Below are 23,438 nucleotides of genomic sequence, written 5' to 3' on the forward strand. Positions count from 1 at the left end.
GTGCAGTGAGTGTAACAGTTAGACAAAAGCCAAGACTACCTATATTATTTCTTAATGCTCACAAAATAATCTGCTGAACTGCGTACCTAAAATCACAACTAGTACCGTTTAACCCTTACAAAACAATATGATATGTGAAATATAAACCACAAACAATACTGTGAGGTTTGTTTTTTGAATTTCACACAAAGCTACACGAGGGCTATCTGCGCCAGCTGTCCCTAATTAAGCAGTGTAAGACTAAGGGAAAGCAGTTAGTCATCACCACCCACCGCCAACTCTTGAGCTACTCTTTTATCAAATAATAGTGGGATTGACCATTACATTATAACATCCCCACAGCTGAAAGGGCGAGCATGTTTTGATGTGACATGAATTCGAACTTGCGATCCTCACATTACGAGTTGAGTGCCCTACTCGCCTGGCTATGCTGGGCCAAATACTTTTTGATACACACAAAATAATCTGTTCAACTGTGTATAAAGCAAAAACCACAACGGGTAATGTTTAATCCGTAAAAAATAATCTGATGAACTGCTTGTAAACTAGAAATTATAACGAGTATTGTTTAACCCGTACAAAATAACCTGATGAACTATTTGTAAGGTTTTGGTTTGGTTTGAATTTCGCGCAAAGCTACACAAGGGCTGTCTGCGCTAGCCGCTCCTAATTTAACAGTGTAAGACTAGAAGGAAGGCAGTTAGTCATCACCACCCACCGCTAACTCTTGGGCTACTCTTTTCCAAACGAATAGTGGGATTGACCGTAAATTATAACGCCTCCACGGCTGAAAGGGCGAGAATGTTTGGTGTGACGGTGATTCGAATTATGAGTCGAGTGCCTAAACCACCTGGCCATGCCGGGCCCTATGTATAAGTTAGAGACCACAAATATCATTGTTTAACCCTTACATACACGTTAAATAGAAACCACAACAAGCATTGTTTAATGCTTTCAAAAAAATAAAGCCATAAAGAATGTTTTTTACAGTCTATGGTACATACAAATGATTTATACATTTTAGAAATAAAGTTAAAAATATAAGACTTTTACTTTCCAGAAAGGCCCGGCATGACCAAGCGTGTTAAGGCGTGCGACTCGTAATCTGAGGGTCGCGGGTTCGCACCCCCGTCGCTCCAAACATGCTCGCCCTTTCAGCCGTGGGGGCGTTAGAATGTGACGGTCAATCCCACTATTCGTTGGTAAAAAGAGTAGCCCAAGAGTTGGCGGTGGGTGGTGATGACTAGCTGCCTTTCCTCTAGTTTTACACTGCTAAATTAGGTAATTCTAATTAGGTACTGCTAATTAGGGCAGAGAGCCCTCGAGTAGCTTTGTGCGAAATTAAAAAAAAACACAAAAAAAATACTTAACAGAAAATAATTCAAAATGATTTCAGTCAACGCTTTGCCATTGCGATTTCATCAGGGCTAGTAGTAGTTGTAGTATAACAGGGAACGCAAATGTTGGTTTGTTATTCTAACTTTGATATGCAAAGTACAAGGCTGAATACTCACACAGGCACTTAACTGTAAATACCTAGAAAATACCTAGAAAAGAGCTAAGACTACAAATACAAAATCGGAAAATTAAAAAAGGCCTTAAATCCTAAATATGATTGTTGAAGGTTTATGAAAAACTATATACAAGGTAAACAACAAAGAATATTATTCAATACTTGAAAAATAATTATAACCACTGAGGATATTTAACGCTCATAGAAAAAAAAAGACACGATAAAACACGATAAACTTGAGGCAAAACAGTACAATATAGAATATTGTTTAATTCTTACAATAGAGCTTAATGAAGTATGGGCGAAAACGTTAAACAATGACGAATATCATTGAGCTGACACTCACAAATGATCTTGATGAATTATAAAATTAAAACTGAGTTTTAGTTCAACATTTATGATTTATTGCGCAACGCGTACGTTTAAACGCATATATTTAGTATTCTTTATATAAACATTACACAGCTTCATAAAAACTTTATAAACCATAAGTAAACTATAAACTTGTTTTGTTGTACTTGTAGGTTGTATTGGGAAATCCAGATCGTGATTGAAAACGTAACAGGCCTCGAACCGATGTCTTAAATGACAAGAATAATCGTTGTGTGGAAACTGAAACGTTGTGACGTTTAGTGTAACATGTGCACTAGGATTTGGTGGACCGTACTTAAATTAAAACATTACACTTCATTTGCAGTTAAACTAAAGTAAAACTAAGAGACCCGGCAAAGCCAGGTGGTTAAGGCACTCGCCTCGTAATATGAGGGTCGAGAGTTCGAATCCCCGTCACACCAAACATGCTCGCCCTTTCATCTGTGGGGGCGTTATAATGTGACGATCAATCCCATTTTTCGTTGGTAAAAGAATAGCCCAAGAATTGGCGGTGGGTGGTGATGACTAGTTGCCTTCTCTCTAGTCTTACATTACTAAATTAGGGACGGCTAGCGTAGTTAACCCGCGCGTAGCTTTGCGCGAAATTCAAAACCAAACTAAAACTAAGAACGACTTTGACCAAATGCAATTGAAAATCTTTTATAACACTTAAAAAAGTGCTCAAAGTGAAACACTTTCACCGTGACGTCATTGAATAGCTAACCAATTTTATATAAAGAGATGTAAAATTAATCAACGTGCATAGAGCACATCTGTTCAAGGATTTCGTGAACCACACACAATTACAAAAAAATACTGGTGTCCTACATACTGCCTGACACTTTTAATAAGCTGTACGTGTGTGACACTTTCACTGAGATCTGGTGTACTGTATGGTGTTGGACACTGATGTTGTTATTTAGCGGAGTATATATATTACCTGATACTTGCACGAATATTTAGTAACTATATTGTCCGACACTTGCTCAGGGATTTGGTGGACTGTATGTTATTTGACACATGCACATGGACTTGATGGGCTTTATATACCTGAAAATGTGCGAATGCTCAGTAACTATATTGTCTGACACTTTCACTGGACTGAATATTATATGACACTTGCACAGTTAGTTCATTGCCTTTATATCGTTTGACACTTGCACGGAGATCTATAGCGTCATACGTTTGTTTGAATCTTGCACTAATGTTTGATAGACTGAATATTACTTGACACTTCCACAAAGATATGATAGACTGTATAATGTCGGGAATTTGATGGACTCAACATGAAATGTTCCCCCCCCCGAGGGACAGAAGTAAGTTTTCGGATTTATAAAGCAAAAATTAGGGGTTCGATCCCCTCGGTGGATACAGCAGATAACCCAATATGGTTTTGTAATAAGAAAAACACACAGTATTAAAAGAAAATAAAGATATGTAAAGTGATTATTTTAAACTGGTCGCGACTCGATAAACATTTACAGTAGTTTTCATGTTCTTCACTTGAATTCTCTTTATTCTATGATTATCATGGTCGACATTCTAACTATGTTTTATTGCAGGTATTACGAGTTAGACTGATAAATCCTAGTCTATATAAAGGAAAATCTTGTATATGGTCAGACAAAAACTTACTTAGGCCTAAGTTAATTTAATAAATCTACATGTAAATTAAACAGTAAAGCATGCTAATGTTGTTTCTAATAATCCACAAAGTATGAAACAGTTATGAAAAGTCTGTGTATGACAGTTTTACGAGTTGAAACAAAGGAAATCACAATAACGAAGAATAAAACACGTACTAAAAGTTGTTTAAAGCAGTCTATGAAACGAAGAGAAATTAAGTTACTGCAAACTAAGATAAATATGAAGTTGTACTGAAGGTAAACTTAGCTGAATATGCAGAAACTTCTGAATGCATAATTGCAAAGTGATAAGCATATGTTTCTGAACGAAATGTGGATGGATATTTTCAACCTAAATAAGTTTAGAAAACCTATAGTAATTATATTTTGCCTATTGTTATTCTTTTTAAGAAATTACACATGGGTTAAGGGTTATTTGTGCGAAATAATTTGAAAATTGAAAAGTAAAATTGAAATCGAAGTCCGTCGTGACGTAATGATAACAACATTGTATAGCATACTTTTTGAGTTAAAACATTTAACTAAACCAAATACACATAAGATGATTCTTAATGAAATAGCCAATACGTAATCCGGACTCTTCGGACAAAGACCTTGTTAAAGATATGATATTAGTAGCGTTTAATTGGGAAATTTGTGATAAAAGTTCCGGACTAACAAAAAGCAAGTGTATTATTTATAAAAAGAACAAAACTTGTGTATTGCACAACATATGTATTGGGATTGCATTGACTAAGTGTAACTTAAGAAATCGCATTATGTGCATTAACACTGTAAAAAGAACTAAATGGACTCCTGTAGGAAGAACTAACTGGATTCCTGTAAGAAGAACTAACTGGACTCCTGTAAGAAGAACTAACTGGATTCCTGTAAGAAGAACTAACTGGACTCCTGTAGGAAGAACTAACTGGATTCCTGTAAGAAGAACTAACTGGACTCCTGTAAGAAGAACTAACTGGATTTCTGTGAAAAGAACTAACTGTAAATTAAATTCATCTAACATACTAATATATAGTTTGCTATGTCTAAGTAACTTGCATTTAAAAAGTTGAAGAAGCAGTTGATGAAATATATGCAACAGGAAACCACACATCACATCACACAACTATTGCACTCGAACTGGGTAGGTCGTATGTACCTTCAAACTGGATGGCGTACATCTGTGTAGCCATGACGACAGTATGTGGGAGAGTACTTACAATTCCCCTACCTTCTTTAGAAAGAGGTGTGAGCCTATGTCAGATTAAACCCAGGAGTGAGCCCATATTAGGCTAAACTGAAATTATTATTGTCATATTTTTATTAAAACACCACCAATAAAAATGCGTAGGATTAGCCCCCCAGTGGCTCAGCGGTATATCTGCGGACTCACAATGATAAAACCGGATTTCGATACCCGTGGTGGGCAGAGCACACACAGCCCATCGTGTAGCTTTGTGCTTAATTCAAAACGACAAAAACGACGTAGGATTAAAAACATTAGGTAAATGAAGTGAAAGAAACCCCCTATGAACCTTTATCGCTTTCGACATTTCAACGTGTCTTCTTTGGGGTTAAAGGAAAACTTTCAATGAAAGAACTTCGAGTTATTTGATTTGATTTATTCATAGAGAAACGTATTTCGAAAAAATACAAAAATAAAACTTTCATATTAGAGTAGCAGCTTTAACACACACAGTAGGATATTACAAAATAAAATCACTTGAAATTATTTCTTGGATATTCCAAACTACTCGAGCACCTCACTATTTCATTGCTTCTCTGAAATGTTCGTCGTGTAATTCCTGAAAATGATATTTTTTAAAAAATTTAATTTGTAAATTATATAGATAGGCTATTTCCCCAATGACCCCAAAATGCGCTGCTTCCATTACTGTAAAAAAATTGAAAGTTATTGATAGCAAAGAAAAGTAAACGTACTACAACCAATCTTGCGGAATATATCCTGTGAACGACACTTGACATTGTTTGTTTTAGAATTAAGCACAAAGCTGCACAATGAGCTATCTGTGCTCTGCCCACCACGGGTATCGAAATCCGGTTTTTAGTGTGTAAGTCCGCAGACATTCCACTGTGCCACAGGGGGGCGACACTTGACATAAACCGGCAAGAAAACAAATAGATTTAATCACGTGACAGAAAAACGACTGGTGTTGAGTTCTTTAACTAAAAAGTGTTAAATTTTAACACACTTACTGCCCTTCACTGTGGTTCATAAATGATAATTTTTCTGCTTATGTGTTTCTACAACATATCTCGTATCTTGTAACTTGTAAGCACAGCTAACCATAGCACAAAACAAACAAACAAAACCTGATTTGTACCTGCTTATATTTCTGTGTAACAAAATGCAAGATAGTAAAGATTATTGCCATGAATTACATACACAAAAAGGAATATAAACACATTTTCCTAACTAAAACCATTACCAGTCACGAGGCTGTCACAAAATGGATTGCGTGACGATGGGCTATAATTTTAGTCACGTGCCGCGGTGTCTCAAGAAAGCTGGTACACAAGTTCTGACACTTCCTACTAATAATGACAACTGTCAAGATGTGTTTTGTTCCTAAAAAAAACTTATTTGACAAATGTAAGGATATTTGTGGAAAATATTTATTTCTCAATAAGAAAAAAATATATACTAGTGTAAAACAATTAACATTTCATAATTTCTTTTCCAGTTCTTTGTTATATTGTTTGTTTGGAATTTTAAGCACAAAGCTACACGATGGGTTATCTGTGCTTTGCTCACCACGGGTATCGAAACCCGGTGTTTAGCGGTGTGAGTCCGCAGATATATCGCTGTGCTACTGAGGGGGGCATGAACTATTGTTTCTAGATTTGATAGATTTTTTTCCAGCATTTATTTTGATTTTTTTTTCTCACAGAAACACCAACTCCACTAAAAGTAGGAAAAACCAACAACACATCTTTAAATTTTGCGTATTCAGAATATGTTGTGTGGAACATAATGTTCCCAAGCACAAACTGTGGATAACGAACCAAAGAATGAAACAAAAACAGTGCAATGATTTGTTTGTTTATTTGTAATTAAGCACAAAGTTACACAATGGGGTATCTCTATTTTGGGCCCGGCATGGCCTGGTGGTTAGGGAGCTCAACATGTAATTTGAGGACCACGGTTTCGAATTCTCGTTACATCAAACATGATCGCCCTTTCAGTTGTGTGAACGTAATAAAGTTGTGGTTAATCCCACTAATTGTTTTTTTTTTTAATTTCGCGCAAAGCTAATCGAGGTCTATCTTCGCTAGCCGTCCCTAATTTAGCACTAAGACTAGAGTGAAGGCAGTTAGTCATCTCCATCCATCGTCAACTATTGGGCTATTCTTTTACCAACGAAAGCGGGAGTGACTGTCACATTATAACGCCCCCCACGGCTGAAATGGCGAGCATGTTTGGTGCGACAGGGGTTCGAACCCGCGATCCTCAGATTACGAGTCGAGTGCCTTAACCCACCTGGACATGGCGGGCCTAATCCTACTATTCATTGGTAAAAGAGTAGCCCAAGAGCTGGCGGTGGGTGGTGATGACTAGCTACCTTCCCTCTAGCTTTATACTGCTAAATTAGCGACGGCTAGCGCAGATAGCCCTCATGTAGTTTTGCGCAAATATCAAAACCAAAAACAAGCTGTGCTTTGCCCACCACGGGTATCGAAACCCATTTTTCTAGCATTGCAACTCTGCAAACATATCGCTGTGCCAGTGGAGAGAATGGCACCGGAGATTAATGCCATAATTATACATCGTTGCTGTTTCTAATTAATGATACTGACTTAGAGCATTACACGACTAAATAACAAGATAATCATCACGTCGGTTTCGTATCTGTCTCATTACAAGAGTTAGGAGCCCTATGTTTGATTGATATGATTTTTTTTTAACTTAAAAACGATTTTATAGGTTATTAATATTCAGGATCATTGGGTGTATTATATGTCAAATATAAAAATATTTAAAAAATAAAGTTTATTTGCAGATTAGTTTTTTTTACTTGGATACACTAATAGATGTCACAAGAAAACATTTATAAAATTATTAACCTGGACATCTTAAGCCTACAAGGAACAGATATTCCAAGTTGGCTGTCTCGGAGTTCGTGTCTTATTTGTAGGTGTCAACCTCTTTACTTATATCGGAATGACGGTAGCATTTTGTGTTGAGTGACGTACTACTAATCATTACCTAACTTTGAGGATAATCTCAACAAAACTTTTTTCAAGTGATGAAAGAAATGTATGTAAATATTACAAACTGTGTGTTCTTCAGGATGCTGTCATTTCTGCTAAAGATAGGAAGACCTATAGGAATGTAAACATTACAAATCGTGTACTGAGAAGAAAATGGGTGCTTCATTGAACGAGGAGGACATCGAGATGTTCCCCCACACACACACACACAGAGTGACCTCAGTGAGCCAGATCCAAATTTCGACCCCCTCTTTGTAATTTCCCTGCGTGCCATGAAGGTGAGTTTGGTGGAGATTAATAAAGCAGCAGAGACCACATATAGGTTCAGATGGGTAACATAGGGGGTAAGATCCAAATACCGACCACCATGTGACACTTCTACCGGAGAGCCCTAAAGGTGTTTGCCAGGTTTGTTTGAAATGGGACAGAAACAGTAGGCGTACAAAGCATAGCGCCTTTGAGGTTTACATGGGGAGGGAGAGTCACCTTTAAACGCCGACACATCTTTGTCACTCCTAGAATGGCTTGAAACAGAGTAAGGGTTAGGGTGCTTGCTCTTTCATCTATACATGAATTAAAACTTGAATTCACAGTTTTTGTATTTTAATGTTCATTTCGGAGTCATCTGTGATCACCATTCCAGATTAACAAATATCTTTCCACTCAAGTTCAGTTCACCAATCTCGTACTCCGTTAAATTTTATCTCGTCGCGTGTGGGGTGAAGAGAAACAGCAGTTTCTGACCGCCCCTGGTTATTTTTCGTTCTTTGGTGAACGGAATTATAAATTAACCTAAATACCTATCCAGTATTTTCCTTTTCCTTTCCATTCCTAGAACGGCTTTATGTTAGCATTTCAGGTTTGGTGACACTCGCTCCAGTAGTTCGCCAGTTATAGAGGATACCACGTGACTTCTATCTTATATTGGTTTACATCAACGCCTCAAGCAGAGAGTCCTGACTCAAATGAAGGTCGCAAGGCGATTGTGGTTGGTTCGTGAGATAACAAAACGTATTGCGGTAAAGGGATACTTTGGAACATGTATGGTAATTTGCTATCACTATCACATTCTGTGTGCTAGTGTGTAGGGGTGTCGTCACAGCCTAAAATTTTATCAAAGGTAGAATTAATATGAAAAATGTAGTCACGACAACATCTTCACGTAATATTAATATCTATCTACCCTACATAGATCAATTAAGAGAAACATAAAGTACAATAATCTATGAAACAACACTTTACCAAAATTTTCAGTATCTCTAATAAAAAGAGAACACATTGGTACAAGTTTGCATATGTACACTCTCACAGAGGATTGGGTAAATTATATGAATAGGCATATCAGAAATTCACATGACAACCACGGTCACTATAAAGTCACAATTGGACAAAATGTATGAAAATTGCATTTTGTCATTGCTAGCGTAACGTTGGCAGTGTAATTTTACGCTTTCTGGACAGGGTATGTAACAGCTCTCTCGACGCAAATTACTCACACAAGGTGTATTCAAATCAGAGGTTTAGAAAGTGGCTATATCCTATGTACTTAAATAACATTGGAAAAGAAAGGAAAATCGATCAGTCTGAGGTACCAGGACCATCCAGAAAGAGACCTGTAACAAGTCATACCCAAACTGTGGTAAGCAAAGTGTAGCATCCTGTAACCCACGAACGCAAAATTCAGTACCAAAAGCTGTGATCATGGCATACGTAGCAGTATGTAACCTAATAAAAAACGGTTTTCATCTGTAAAAATGACACAAGTAATGTGCACACAAATTATTTCTGTCACGAATGAATTTAACTATCGCACATCTGAAGTAGCTAAAGAATGAAACGAGTTAACATGTTATTCATACGGAAACGTATCAGAGAAACCGCCAGGTGCAGCACCTATAAATGTATTTTATATCGCACTGTTGAAACCAGTGTTGGGAAACCACCATCCTCATATTAGATGGATAATATAAAACCAACAGGGTGGAATGACATGGTTTAGACACGACAGTCTTACGACGGAGCCTTTTATGGTGGAAACTACGCTGCATGGCTATTACCAAAATTCACAGTTCAACTTTTGCATACATACCTATATTATGAAAAAAAATAAAATTGAAAATGTGAGAGATTTTAAGTACAAATATATGTAAAAGAAATTTTGTTTCATAAAAATGAAGAAATTCGCTATGATTTCCTTAGTGAGATATTTTTCAATGATATAAGACTGTAATACCTGATACAACAATCCAGTAAATATAATCTAGAAGTTAAAGATTCGTTCGATAATACACAGAGAGACGAGAAACCTAATATGTGTTATTTCTTAAATATGTATCTAAAAGTGTGTGAAACTGAACCACTCCAGCTGTTGTGGAACACGAACATAAGCATTTATGCTCATGACTCGTGTACTATGACTCGCGTATTGGTGGAAACATTCTTAAATTATCTGCCTATCAGAAGCCTCATGATAAAACGTTTAACTGGTGATCTGCTTATCAGGAGTCTTTTGATAGGATGTTTAACTAGTGATATGACAGAACGTTTAGTTAGTTATTTTTGCCCACCAGGAGTCTCATGGCAGAACTCTTAATTGTTTAATTACTCACCAGGGTTCTCATGGTAGGACGTATACTTGTTTATTTGTCTACTATGGGTCTCATGTAGGACGTTTAACTGTTTCTTTACAAGGGGGTCTCATGATAGAACGTTTCCTTGTCTATTTGTCTACTATGGGTCTCATGATAGGACGTTTAACTGTCTATTTGTCTACCACGGGTTTTATGATAGAATGGTTAATTGTCTATTTGTCTACCACGGGTTTTATGATAGAATGGTTAATTGTCTATTTGTCTACCAGAGGTATGTCTCATAGTAGGGCATTTAACTGTCTATTTATCTACCAGGGGTCTCATGTAGGACGTTTAACTATTTCTTTTTCAGGGGCTATCATGATAGAACGTTTAATTGTCTATTTGTCTACCAATGGGTATTAAGATCAGACGTTTAACTGTCTATTTGGTGACGACTAGCTAGCTGCTTTCCCGTTAGTCTTACACTGCTAAATTAGGAACGGCTAGCGCTGATAGCCCTCGTTTAGCTTTGCACGAAATTCAAAACAAACCAATCTATTTGTCCACCAGGAGTTTCATAGTCCTACTATGAATTTGTTGCATTAAATCTTTAATTTACAATACGTATTTTAAAATGTTATATAGGGTGGAAAAATGAGTAATTTATACTTTGTATCTGAACACAATATCCTGTTCTTGTATCACCCGAGACTGTGAGTGAAAACCTGAGCCTTCAGTGTACTAAAAGAACTAAGTATTCAGGTTTTATCGAAAACCAAACACAATTAAAATTGCTGCAAGTGTTTTTACAGTTTATGATTACTCAGTTATTTAAAATTCCAGTAACATTTTTATACACTATTTAATTTACAGCCACTTCTTAATCAGATGAAACACAAATAATGGAACATATATATATGTGTGTATTTTTTTTGTGATTTTGGTATCATTTTTGTTGTTGTCACCTCTGTTAAGCTGTTTTAAATTCAATTATAACTACCAACTGAGTTAAACGTCCTTATTTGGGAGGGAAAAAAATCCTTTAAGTTCACTCAGGTACGTTGAAACGAGTTTTTTATCCGTGCTTGTTGTTCTCGATGTTGTTTTTCCTTACTTGGCAAATGCATCATTAATTAAAATCCTCATGCAGAATGTTCGCATGCCCCCCCCAATCTTCAAGATATACTTACGATAAAACTACCAGTGAAGTATATAAAATAAATAAAAAAAGACTACAATCCAGCTGTTCATATACAGCATGGAGCACTTCCCTCTCACTAATCATAGCTGTTAATGACGTAGTTTGGAAAGGCACAAGAAGGTCAAGCTAGCGTGGCGACTTGGGGTTGAGTGAAATGGGGTTTCTCACCGAACATTCACACTTCTTTCCCGAACTGCTTTACTGGCTTTACTAACGAGCCAGCCAATGAAGTGATTGCTAAGCACGTTAGCATCTTGTGGTAATGTGGTCAATTTGTCACGTGAGACAGCAACAAGCTTTGCCTCACCTGGGAGAGAACTGGTATACAGTCAGGCGCTAGTTGAACTGATAGTTAATCTCAAACACAGGATATGTGTTCGTGGATAACATTTTAAGGTCACTGTGAGAAAAAAAAATCACTTGAGAAACTGAAGCTTTAGCAGCGTCATCGAAAATACTTAAAAAGGTTATTATTTTATTAAAACAAATGGCGTTCTAAATAACATGAAGTTTCAGTCTGTAGTTTATTATTGTACGTGCAACAAAACGGACAGGATAAATGTCTTTTGGTAACAGCAACCATTTAAATATTTTCTTTACGACAAAAGAAGAGCATGGTTTCGTTTGGCTCCTTTTCCAGTGAATTATTTTGAAATATTAAACAAGGTTTTAACTCCAAGTGTTAATGTAATAAACCAGATAAACAGCGTTCCTAAGATTATTTTATGTTTAAAGATGTGACACCGCGACACGTCACCAATACTTCAAATTGTATTTTTTCCCACACATAACATAGACAAATAACTATTTTCAGAAACATTTTCGACTAAATGAATTTTTTAACAAATAAACAAGCCCAGCTTGATAAGCTACATAAAACTATAATCACATAAACATTTTTTTTTTTTTTTTTTCCAATTCTCAAGCTCTTTTACTGGAATTTCACGAACTCGTGGCCATGTGGCAGCATTTGGAACAATTGCTATTTTATTATAAGGACATCGCTTGTCACTCAGAAACTGTTTAAAAACCGTCAACTGCTTTTCTTTCGATAAAAGGTGTTTAACAGTTTATTATACTTAGCAATTAAGACTCACGACTATTGAGATTTATTGTTTTCGCTCAAAGCAAATGGTTTTCGAAGCAACAAAAAATAGTTTTCTTCGAGCTATCCTGATAATTTGACAGGGATACTTCATGTTAAGTTTAGAGAAACATTTTATAGCTCAAATTGCGACAGAATTAGAATTTTCATAGCAATTTGGTTAAGACTGTTGATAAAACAAATTAATGTCTTTAAACTAGTTTTCAGTGTTGCTTAGTAACCAGTTCCATTAGATGTTGCGGTAAAATGGTAGAGCCGCTTAATAACAAGTTTCATTAGATTCCGTTATATGTGGTGGTAAAACAGCGGAGCCGCTTGTTGTATGTACAAGACTGTTTAATGTAAGTTTGTTTGTTTGTTTTTGAATTTCGCACAAAGCTACTCAAGGGCTATGTGCTCTAGCCGTCCCTAATTTAGCAGTGTAAAACTAGAGGGAGGGCAGCTAGTCATCACCACCTACCGCCGACTCTTTTACTAACGAATAGTAGGATTGCCCGTCACGTAATAACACCCTCATGGCTGAAAGGGCGAGCATGTTTGTTGTGACGGAGGATTCGAACCCACGACCCTCAGATTACGAGTCGAACGTCTTAGGCCTGGCATGGCCAAGCGCGTAAGGCGTGCGACTCGTAATCCGAGGGTCGCGAGTTGGCGCCCGCGTCGCGCCAAACATGCTCGCCCTCCCAGCCGTGGGGGCGTTATAATGTGACGGTCAAGAGTTAGCGGTGGGTGGTGATGACTAGCTCCCTTCCCTCTAGTCTTACACTGCTAAATTAGGGACGGCTAGCACAGATAGCCTCGAGTAGCTTTGTGCGAAATTCCAAAACAAATAAAACAAACGAACGTCTTAACCCACCTGGCCATGACGGGCCACTTAGTGTAAGAGTTATTATTTGTTCATTTTGTGATTTAATATTTGAAGATTCAGTTTTTATAATAAGAGTGCTAAAGTTAATTTCAAATGCGATAGCTATATGAAATTTCGTTAGGTAACTCAATAAAAGTCGTACGTTGTGTGTGTAATTCAATTGTTGTAAGGGTTGTTGAAGTTATCTTTCACGAAACTTCGGGGATATTCTCGCTTTGTTAGTACTGTTATATCATAGCGTCTTCCAGTTTGTACAATGTTCGACGTCTCAGTTGGCTGACATATAGGTTGCCAAAAAGTGCAAATAAAAAAAGTTCAGTCAGAGAAAAGAAAGAAACCGTGAAGTTAGATGGCATATCAGTGATTAACTTTAAAAGGTGTTTTCTATAGTGTGGTTCAAAGCTGTGTTGTAATAATTGAAATAAATAAAAATAATTTGTTTTTCAATTTAATTCTAATGTAGCTGAACCAGTCTGTATAGAGTTTTGAGGAAAAATAAAAGGACAATCATTAAAAGGTTTGGATAGAACTGTCCCTAATTTAGTTAGTGAGAGACTAGATGTTGCGTAATTGTCAGTTTAGCCGTAAGAGCGATATTTTAAAGCGGTTTGGTTTGTTTTAGTTTCAAAAGCTATACCACCGCTAACCGTCCAACTTAGTAGTGTAAGACTAGAGGGGACAACTAGTCTTCACCAACGAATACCAACGAATAATGGGATTGACTGTCACATTATACGCCCCACGGCTGAAAGGGCGAGCATGTTTGTTGTGACGGGGAATTCGAACCCGCAACTCTCAGATTACGAGTCGGATGCCTTAACCACTTGGCTGTGCTGGGCCATATTTCAAAGGGAGTTTTACGGTTTAATGGAAATAAGAAGAATAATTTGTCATTTTTTTTATAGCGTAACTGAACCCGTCTGTATGAACTTTGACAAAAAGAACACGAATATTTCAAGTTCGAGATACAACTGTGGTAGCTCACGGAATAATGTAAGTGAGGCTATCGTAGATTGTACAATAAAAAAGGAATAAATAAAAATAATTCGTATTATCAGTTGAATTCTAAAGTAATTGAATCAGCCTGTGTGGACTTTTGACAAGAAAAAAATTATTATTTAGAGCTTTAATACAACTACATCCTATAGTGTATAACAAATTTACCGTTGTACATATTATCAGTAGTTTTCATTTTCACATGTGGCGTGTATTCTTAACTGTGTATTGCGCAAGTTCAGCCTATTCCAGAACTTTATAAAGACTTCTTGAAAGTGGGAAGCAAAAGCAACAACATTTATTTATTAAAACACGCCTGGTCATTTTTTAAAATAACCTTCGAGAAACTCGAGTGATTTGTGTAATAGCAACGCGTCAAGACAAGATGTTATTACTGGACATCTACAGTAATTGTGCTGTAGGCCTAGGAAGCTATAATTGTGATTAATGTCTATTAATCGGAAAACTACAGAATTTGACCAGGAACGTTTATAAATTTCGAACATAACCAACCGTTCAACTTCAGTAAATTACTTTGAGCACTGGTATTTTTACGAGGACATTAAATATCATAATCGGTAAAAAGTCAAGCTGTAAGGGTTTGAGGCCATCCAAGCTAGTTAACTTAAGCAAAATGTAACAATATCAACTCAGAACTGATTTGTTCGTAGTGGACCTGGACCAGCTGTAAAGTATTCAAGTTCTAGACCGGATATAAGACTTTATAGTTTGTAAGTTTGTACAGTTCTTGTGTTTTAGAATCATTTGTAGTAACTATTAGTAATAACCGTTATTGTAAGTTTTATTATTTTTATATTTGTATAATAAAATATATTTGCGCTAAAAACGAAATCTTTTTGTATCAATCTTGTTAACAAATAACATAAATTTAATATATTATTAACCCTTAATTAATCTCTAAATTCAAATTCAAACTTCCGGTTATTTTAACTTGTAATGCATAACGTAATATACGTAACAAGTGTAAATAAATTTAGTACATACGTTTAACTTGTTTTGAATATATTATTTTAAAATAAGTGGATTTTGAGCTATCCATTTATTGTTCAAATTCATCGCCAAAACATCACAGACATCTATTGTAAAAGAATCCAGTCCGTATAGATAAAACAATGACACCTCTTAGTAACAAGTTTCACGAGATCTCCTTAGATGTTGCTAAGAAACCAATTACAATGGACCACAATTGAGATAAGAATAGAAACAGCAGCAGAAGAGAATGAAATAAATATTCCTTGTTGACTGAAGGATAGAAATCATTTTCAATGAAGGCCACAAAAAGCTGCAGATAAATATTTATTTAATCTACACGACATTTTGGCGTACGCCTTTTTTCAATGGTCTACAAACGTCACAGGATGTTAAACGATACACGTTGAAGCGTACTAAAAAGTATTGTTGAACAACTTAAAGCTGCAGGTCATAAAAGAAATAAAAAACTTACACCAAATAATAATAGTATTATAGGAGTCACTGTTGTGTCTATTAATGGAAGCGCGTTTGGATTGGATGAAAGGAAATTCTTAAAATTTTCTCTCAAGAAATTTGTCACAAATCGCTAATATTTTGATCTGATAAGGGGTATATTGTTGTAATGTTCAGCGATGGGTTGTTTGTTGTCAAGATTTGCAGTGGTACGAATGAGTTCCTTGAAATTGTTATGTATTAGATAAGTGTTTGTTTGTTTTTTTGAATTTTGCGCAAAGCTACACAAGGGCTATCGGCGCTAGCAGTCCCTAATTTAGCACTGTGAGACTAGAGGGAAGGCAACTAGTCATCACCACCCACCGCCAACTCTTGGGCTACTCTTTTACCAACGCATAGTGGGATTGACCGTCACATTATAACGCTCTCACGGCTAAAAGGGTGAGTATGTTTGCTGCGACGGGGATTCGAACCCGCGACCCTCAGATTACGAGTCGAACGCCTTAACCCACTTGGCCATTAGATGAATGGATTCACCAACATGAGTAGTTAAATTGAGTAAATGTCATTTCATAGACTGCGTTCCTGAGTGTGTAAGATCTCTCTAATACATTGGTCTTAACAAATTTCTCTTGGATTTGTATGGATTGTTGTTATTGAAGATTGAACGAGTAAGTATGTCATTAAGTTTTTTTTTACCGGCTTTTTTTTCTATTCAAACCAGATCTTCTAATCGCATCACTAAGACGATTAGCTAAAGGTTTATCCATTAAGGACATGATCCATAAGATAGTATTTTTATGTAGTGGTTCGTTTTTTAGTTGACATTTGTTAAAATCTTGTGTGTCAAAATTGTGTAATATCTTTGTAATATAACTATCTGGATAGTCGACTACTGGACAACAGTAGCTTTTGAAGTTTCATTCTGGCTTATGTCTTCAATCCTATTAAGTTGACCAATAATGACACCACACCCGATTTGGTAACTGATTAAGCTGACAAGTAATGATATCCGATTTGGTAGCTCATCAAGTTAACCAGTATTGACATCTGATTTGGTGGCTGGTTAAGTTGACCAATAATGATCCCCGATTTGGTAGCTGGTCAAGTTGACCAATAATGACACCCCATTGGTAGCTGGAGCATAGCGTGAGTTATATTGTAGAATAAATGGTTTGACACTTGGTTTGGAATATATGGTAGTAATAAGTTTACTGTTTTCAGTAGAGACCGTGGCATTAAGAAAGGGTATAGACTTTTGGATGTTATCAGTATGGGTAAGTGTGAGCTTTAAGTTGTGGTGTTGATTATTGAGGAATTCAACGAGTACCTAAATAAAATGGAGTCCATGTTCCATCTACCGAAAATGTCGTCAATGTATCTGTAACCATCTAACTGGTTCAAGGTTAGTTTTAACATTCCACTAAGTAACATCTAATAATTTAAAGAAATGTAATAAGATAAAAGCCAAAACAACAGTAGTATTGTTGTCCATGGTGATGCCTCTGGTTTGTTTATAGAGATCTGAATTAAATTCAAAGTAACTGTTGTTGAAAAGAAATATGAGAGAATTTTCAATGAGTTCTATAGGGTTATCAATGGCAGTAGAAAGTGTAGCTGATCTAATAAGACTCATAATGTAGCTTTTACTTTATTCTGTGGAAGTAAAGGGTATGTAGATATGACATCAAGAGTAAATAGGACAATGTTCTAACTCAGTTGTAGACCATTTTCACCTATTGAGAAAGTTGTAGGTGGTGTTTAGGTATAAAAAGATTTTGATGAAGAGAGGGTAAAGTAGCTTTTCGAGTAGCCAAGATACAGATGGTAACGGAGAGTTTCACATGGACACTATGAGTCTTAGAGGATCTATGATATTTAGATAATCCATACAGTTCAGAGGGTGTGGGTTGAGATGGTCTAAGACTATCTAGAAGCCACATTGGTACAACAGTTTTACTTTTAAAGACCTTTAACTTTCGTTTCTCAGTTGTTCTGTGGAGCTTTGTTAAGTAGTTCGTTACTTTACGCATCAGAGTTTCACCTTTTCTGTGTAGGTGGATGTATGCATTAAAACAAAATATCTAAACTTTTCGCTTACTTTCACAATTATGTGATCTTCCTTTTTAACTCATTGATGATTTAAGATATTTGAAACCCTGGAAACTTCATTTAACAGAAAGTTAAAAAACCTCTTCTGAAATAACCCAGAGCACCTTCCGTTAACAGATACAAGGCCTCACCTTCCGTTAATAGATACAAAGCCTCACCTTTTGTTAACAGATACAAGGCCTCATCCCTGTTTATTTTTATTGTTGTTACAGTTTAAGCTGTTCAACAATACTTTCGTATGCTTTACTGCACAGTTTGGTTATATTGTTGTAGTTTTACATTCGTTTCCGTTACTATAATTAAAAATCATTTTTGTATCCTGTGTCGATCACAGAACCTTTGAAAGAGCGTAAGCCGAAACGTCGGGTATTATAAACAAACATTTATCTTATTTGTTGTCTTCATTGAAGGAGAAAATTTATTTTCACAGTAAGATGTGTGTGACATCACAATAAAACGCAAAATAATTTAATTCATTATTTAATAGGAAAGTCCAGTGGGACAAGTATACAATTGCATTATAATCCTGAATTATTTGTTGACTGTCTTTTCCTAAAACCACAGAGATTACCAGACCTACTAATTTAGTTGCTACAAAATCGTAATAAATTGGTATTATGTGACAGGCCATGTAGCAACAGCATGAAAATAATCACTAAAACAATGCACATTAAAATACTGTTACACATATTATTCCGATTGCAAACTCTTACTGGGCCGGCCAGTAAAAATATAATTTGATTTAAATATTATTAGTGTTATTGTCATGTGGTACATTATTATTATTTGACATACTCCGCCAGGAGGCACTCTACACATTAGAAGTCCAAGGAAAGATTGTTCATTGTTTTAGACCATTGTTACCTCTCTACATATAAACCATAAAATTTATTTTAAAATATTAACAAACCAGACAAAAACTAAAAAAAATATCATGAGAGTGGAAAGGACTAAATAAGTGTTACTCTAAAAGTATTAGATGGATCCTTAAGCATACTGTTACACTATATAATAAATGCGTGAAGTGTAATTGTTAAAATATAAAACAACAGCTAAATCTATTACACTTGACGATTCTTCTAAAAAATCTGGCTCCTCTAGTTCGAAGTCTTCTGACAGTCAGGATAAAACTTCAACAAAACCAACAACGCCTATTCTGCAATTTCTTAATAAAAGCTTGGTTATGTTATGTCCGATCGTTGGAGTTTGAAAAACTAAAACAGGCAACAGCCAGTGTGTTTATGTCTACATATGAACATAGTTTCTCCAGATCATTTGATGTTGTTTATTAAGCCACTGATAACGAAAGGCTGGTGTATTTAAACCTTTTGTGTCTGTTTGGTTCTGTATCGTTGGCAAATGACACTGTTAGTACCTTACCAATACGACACTGGGGTGACTTAATCATTGTTGTTAGAAGGTGTACTTACTGTCTTTATATTCGAATTCTGTCGATGATTAGTCTATTATTGCTCATGTTATTAGGTGTGGTTATGTTAATGTTAAACAAATATTATAAAGATGAACCCGAAACTAGGGTCAGTAGTGGTTGGAGTAAGACCTACTCTGTATCCTTATTGTTAGAAAATGATCTGGCCGAGGAAAAGTTATTGCCGGTCCTAAAATGGAAGGCGATCCGATCACTGTTTTATCTAAGGATGATGTTATTGTTGAGGAGAATCCAGAAGTGTTCCTCTCAGGTTAAGAAATTAAGCTAAAAATGGATGATAGACACGTGCTCAGAGGACGACGTTATAGATTTGTCTCAGACATTTTTTGGATCCGACATGGATTTTGTGAATAATTGTCCTACTGACAATTCATTGTTGAATGACAATAATGGACGTGATGGATCTGGTGAAGTTTCATTTGCTAGAAGTAAACAGATTGCCAAGAAAGGAAAGGATCCACAGATCTTTTCACTGTTTAAATATGCACTCCAAAAATGTGAACAGGAAAAAGTTACAAATTGTTATTTTTTTCAAAAGATTGGGCTGTAGTTTACCAATTCATTGTTCCCAAAGTACATCATTTTGAAATGTTGAAAGATGCCCGTGAACTTTACGTGGTAAATCATTTAGGTGACATGAGACAAAATTATGAACAACTTCTTTTGACCAAAAATCTAGACAAGACGCTTCTTAGTTTTGTAAAACTTGTCATACATGTCAATTAGTTGGAAAACCTAACCATAAAATTCCTGTTGCTCGTTTGAAACCTACCCCAGCTTTCGAAGAACTCTTCAGTCGTGTGATTGTTGATCGTGTGGGCCTTTAACGAAAAGATAACACTTGTACTGATGTACTTTCACATGCTGTATTATTTTATGATCAAAAGGTTATTTGTATTGATTGTCTTATATACTGTAATGATTATTAAAGTTGTCATGATTATTATTATTTCTTCGATAATATTTTATGTTTAATGTATTATTATGAATGTATATTCATTCATAGACATATCTTAGTTTAACGGCAATTTTTAATTTTCTAGGGAAGGAGGTGTAAATAATTTACTATTATATATTTATTTTAATACCGGTGTTTGTTTTATTTAAATATATATTTAAAAATGCATGTAACTTACACTGCTAAATGCGTATTGCGATATTTCTGCCTATTTCATAATTTTGTAGAAGATTCTCGAGTGTAAGAATCAACAGTATTTGTTTCACGAGAACACTAGTGTATTGTTGGGCCAACTGAATTTTCTAGAACCTCGGCTTAAAGTTTATAAACCGACGCGCCGAGAGACATTATATTGTTGGGGTGTTATAAATCTCAGAAGTTATAATTGTGATTAACACTTAATAATAGGCAAACTATAGATATATAACCAGGAGCGCTTCAACACATCAAACTTTAGTGAATTTATATCGGACATCAATATTTTACCGAAAACATCACATAACTTTGCCAGTGAAAAGTCAGCTTTCAAACGGCGACAGCTCAGCAAAGAATATAAAGCTAACCAGCTTCTTGTTAAGTTAATTATATCTACGTTAATTTGGAATTATTTCACGCATCGTAAATTTGGTTTGGTTTGATATTTCGCTCAAAGCTACACGAGGGCTATCTGCGCTGGTCGCCGTGTAAGACTAGAGGAAAGGCAGTTAGTCGTCACCACCTACCGCCAACTCTTGGGCTGCTCTTTTTCCAACGAATAGTGGGATTGACCGTCACATTGTAATGCCCCCACGGCTGAAAGGACGAACATGTTTGGCGTGACGCGGATTAGAACCTGCGACCCTCGGATTACGAGTAGAGTGCCTTAACCACGTGGCCATGCTGGGCCCTCTCATCGTGAACCCTTGATAAAATAAAAAGGCAGTTCCAGACCGGGAAGAAGACTTAATATTATTTTCAAGTTTGTAAACATTTTGTATGCAAATCATTATTTCTATTGACTGTTTATAATAACGGTTATTATAAATTGCATTATTATTTGTATGTGTAAATATGTTTGTATTAAGAAAGAAAACTGTGTTTCTCAATCTTCTTGACAAATATTACAAATTTAGGTTTACAGGTGGTTAGGGCGTTCGATTCACAATCTGAGGGTCGCGTGTTCGAATCCCGGTCCCACCAAACATGCTCGCCCCTTCAGCCGTTGGTTATAATATTACGGTCAATCCCACTATTCATTGGTAAAAGAATAGCCCAAGAGTTGGCGGTGGGTGGTGATGACTAGCTGCCTTCCATCTGGTTTTACACTGATAAATTAGCGATGGCTAGCACAGCTAGCCCTCGTGTAGCTTTGCGCGAAATTCAAAGCGAACAAACAAGAAAGTACCCAACTATAATCCTGTCCAGCAAGATGCATACACATAAACTTCGGAAGAATAACTAAAGTACTCATATAGCAGAATAAAAATGAAAACTTTGATTGTTTAGTTATTTGTTATTAAGCTCAAAGCTACACAATGATTATTTGTTTTCTGGTCGCCATGGGTAGTGATACTCAATTTTTCGCATCGTAAGCCTTGCAGACACACCGCTGAGCGACTTTGGGAAGGCTACATTTTTTAAAGTCTGAAGAACATGAAAGGACATTTACAGCGTAACAACAGTAAGCAACCATAGGATTAATACGTTTTTATATGGCTGTTCGATTACCTGTATCGTGCAATATCTGCAGCATTCCTGTCAATTATTTTTGGTTGGTTTGTGGAAAAAGTAATATATTCGTGTTGTACATAATGAAATAGATGCCATGTCGTTCATTGACGTAGTTCAGGTCAATGTGCTGATAGGAACCGTGTAAATATCCCCAAATGAATGTATTCATAAGGTAAATAAATACCAGGCGATATAATGCAGGCGGGCATTCTATAAGGCTATTTGGGATGATGGGAACCTGAAGATGGAAGATTAAACTATGACTGTTTTAAAAATAAGACCCCCAAATAAAAAAACAGCTTTTTGAAGGATAAAAAATGAAAAAAAACTTGATTAAAACACCAGTTCCAAAAATCATTTCTCTTTTCGTCAGATTCGAGTACAAACCGTTGTAACTCTCACAGTTCTGTCACACTCGAGCACAAACCGTTGTTACTCTCACAGTTCTGTCACACCCAAGCACAAACCGTTGTAACTGTCATTGTACTGTCAGACCGACCACATATTGTTATGACTGTTACAGTTCTGTCAAACCGAACACAAACTGTTTAACTGTCACAGTACTGTCAAATTCAGTGCAACCTGTTGTAATTGTCATTGAACTCGAAGAATTATGCCCAAACAAACCTCTGAACCTTATGAAAAATAACGAAGATTAGGACGAACACAAAATTACAAGGTACGTAGCTTCCATTCGTAAAAAACACCTCACCTTGCTTGTATTGATGACTTCTGACGGCATTTTCAAGTGGACAAACATAAGATGAAACATGTTGAATTGTTCAATGTGTTTTCTTGTCAAATAGCACCGTTATTAGTGTTTTAACTAATTGGATATTAATATGGTTCAATATATAATTTATGGATCTCAGTCTGTCCTGTTTTATTCAAATCACGTGATATTATTGAATATATAATAACGTAACAATGCGTTAGTCGTGTTTTATTGTTAGGTGCTTCTAAAATTGATATATCCCCTATCACGTCTATGATATTTAAATGAGATAATTGTGACGCAAGTGATACAGTGTCTATTATGAACGATCAGAAAAACTCTGGAGGTTCATAACCACTGATGCAGAAACAGCACAAAAAGCAGATTTAGAACTCACGCTGGGATCACGGTACTGTTGTGATTTTAAATTAACCGGTACGCCCATGCTGGATTGTCCAGTAACTTGAGCCGTTCGTTTGTTCTCCTGCAGTCATTCAACTGTGACCATGGCAACGGGAGCGCGGGAAGTTGGGTAACAGGGAGAAAGGAAGGAAGGGCGTG

At 36.1% G+C, this 23,438-nt stretch overlaps 1 long non-coding RNA gene across 4 annotated transcripts in view; it reads right to left on the bottom strand.

Moving 5' to 3' along the window:
- The window catches only part of LOC143223578 (uncharacterized), a 187,403-nt gene that overhangs the window by 148,996 nt on the left and 14,969 nt on the right, over positions 1–23,438 (bottom strand). The window contains exon 1 of one of the 4 annotated variants that reach the window (XR_013012965.1): positions 22,875–22,982. The exons of the other annotated variants lie outside the window; for them this stretch is intronic. This is a non-coding gene — a long non-coding RNA (uncharacterized LOC143223578). Of the gene's footprint in view, positions 1–22,874; positions 22,983–23,438 lie in introns of those variants that run through there. 4 annotated transcript variants of the gene reach the window in all.

Source organism: Tachypleus tridentatus, chromosome 8 (genome assembly GCF_004210375.1).
Source record: "Tachypleus tridentatus isolate NWPU-2018 chromosome 8, ASM421037v1, whole genome shotgun sequence".
Lineage (NCBI taxonomy): Eukaryota > Metazoa > Arthropoda > Merostomata > Xiphosura > Limulidae > Tachypleus > Tachypleus tridentatus.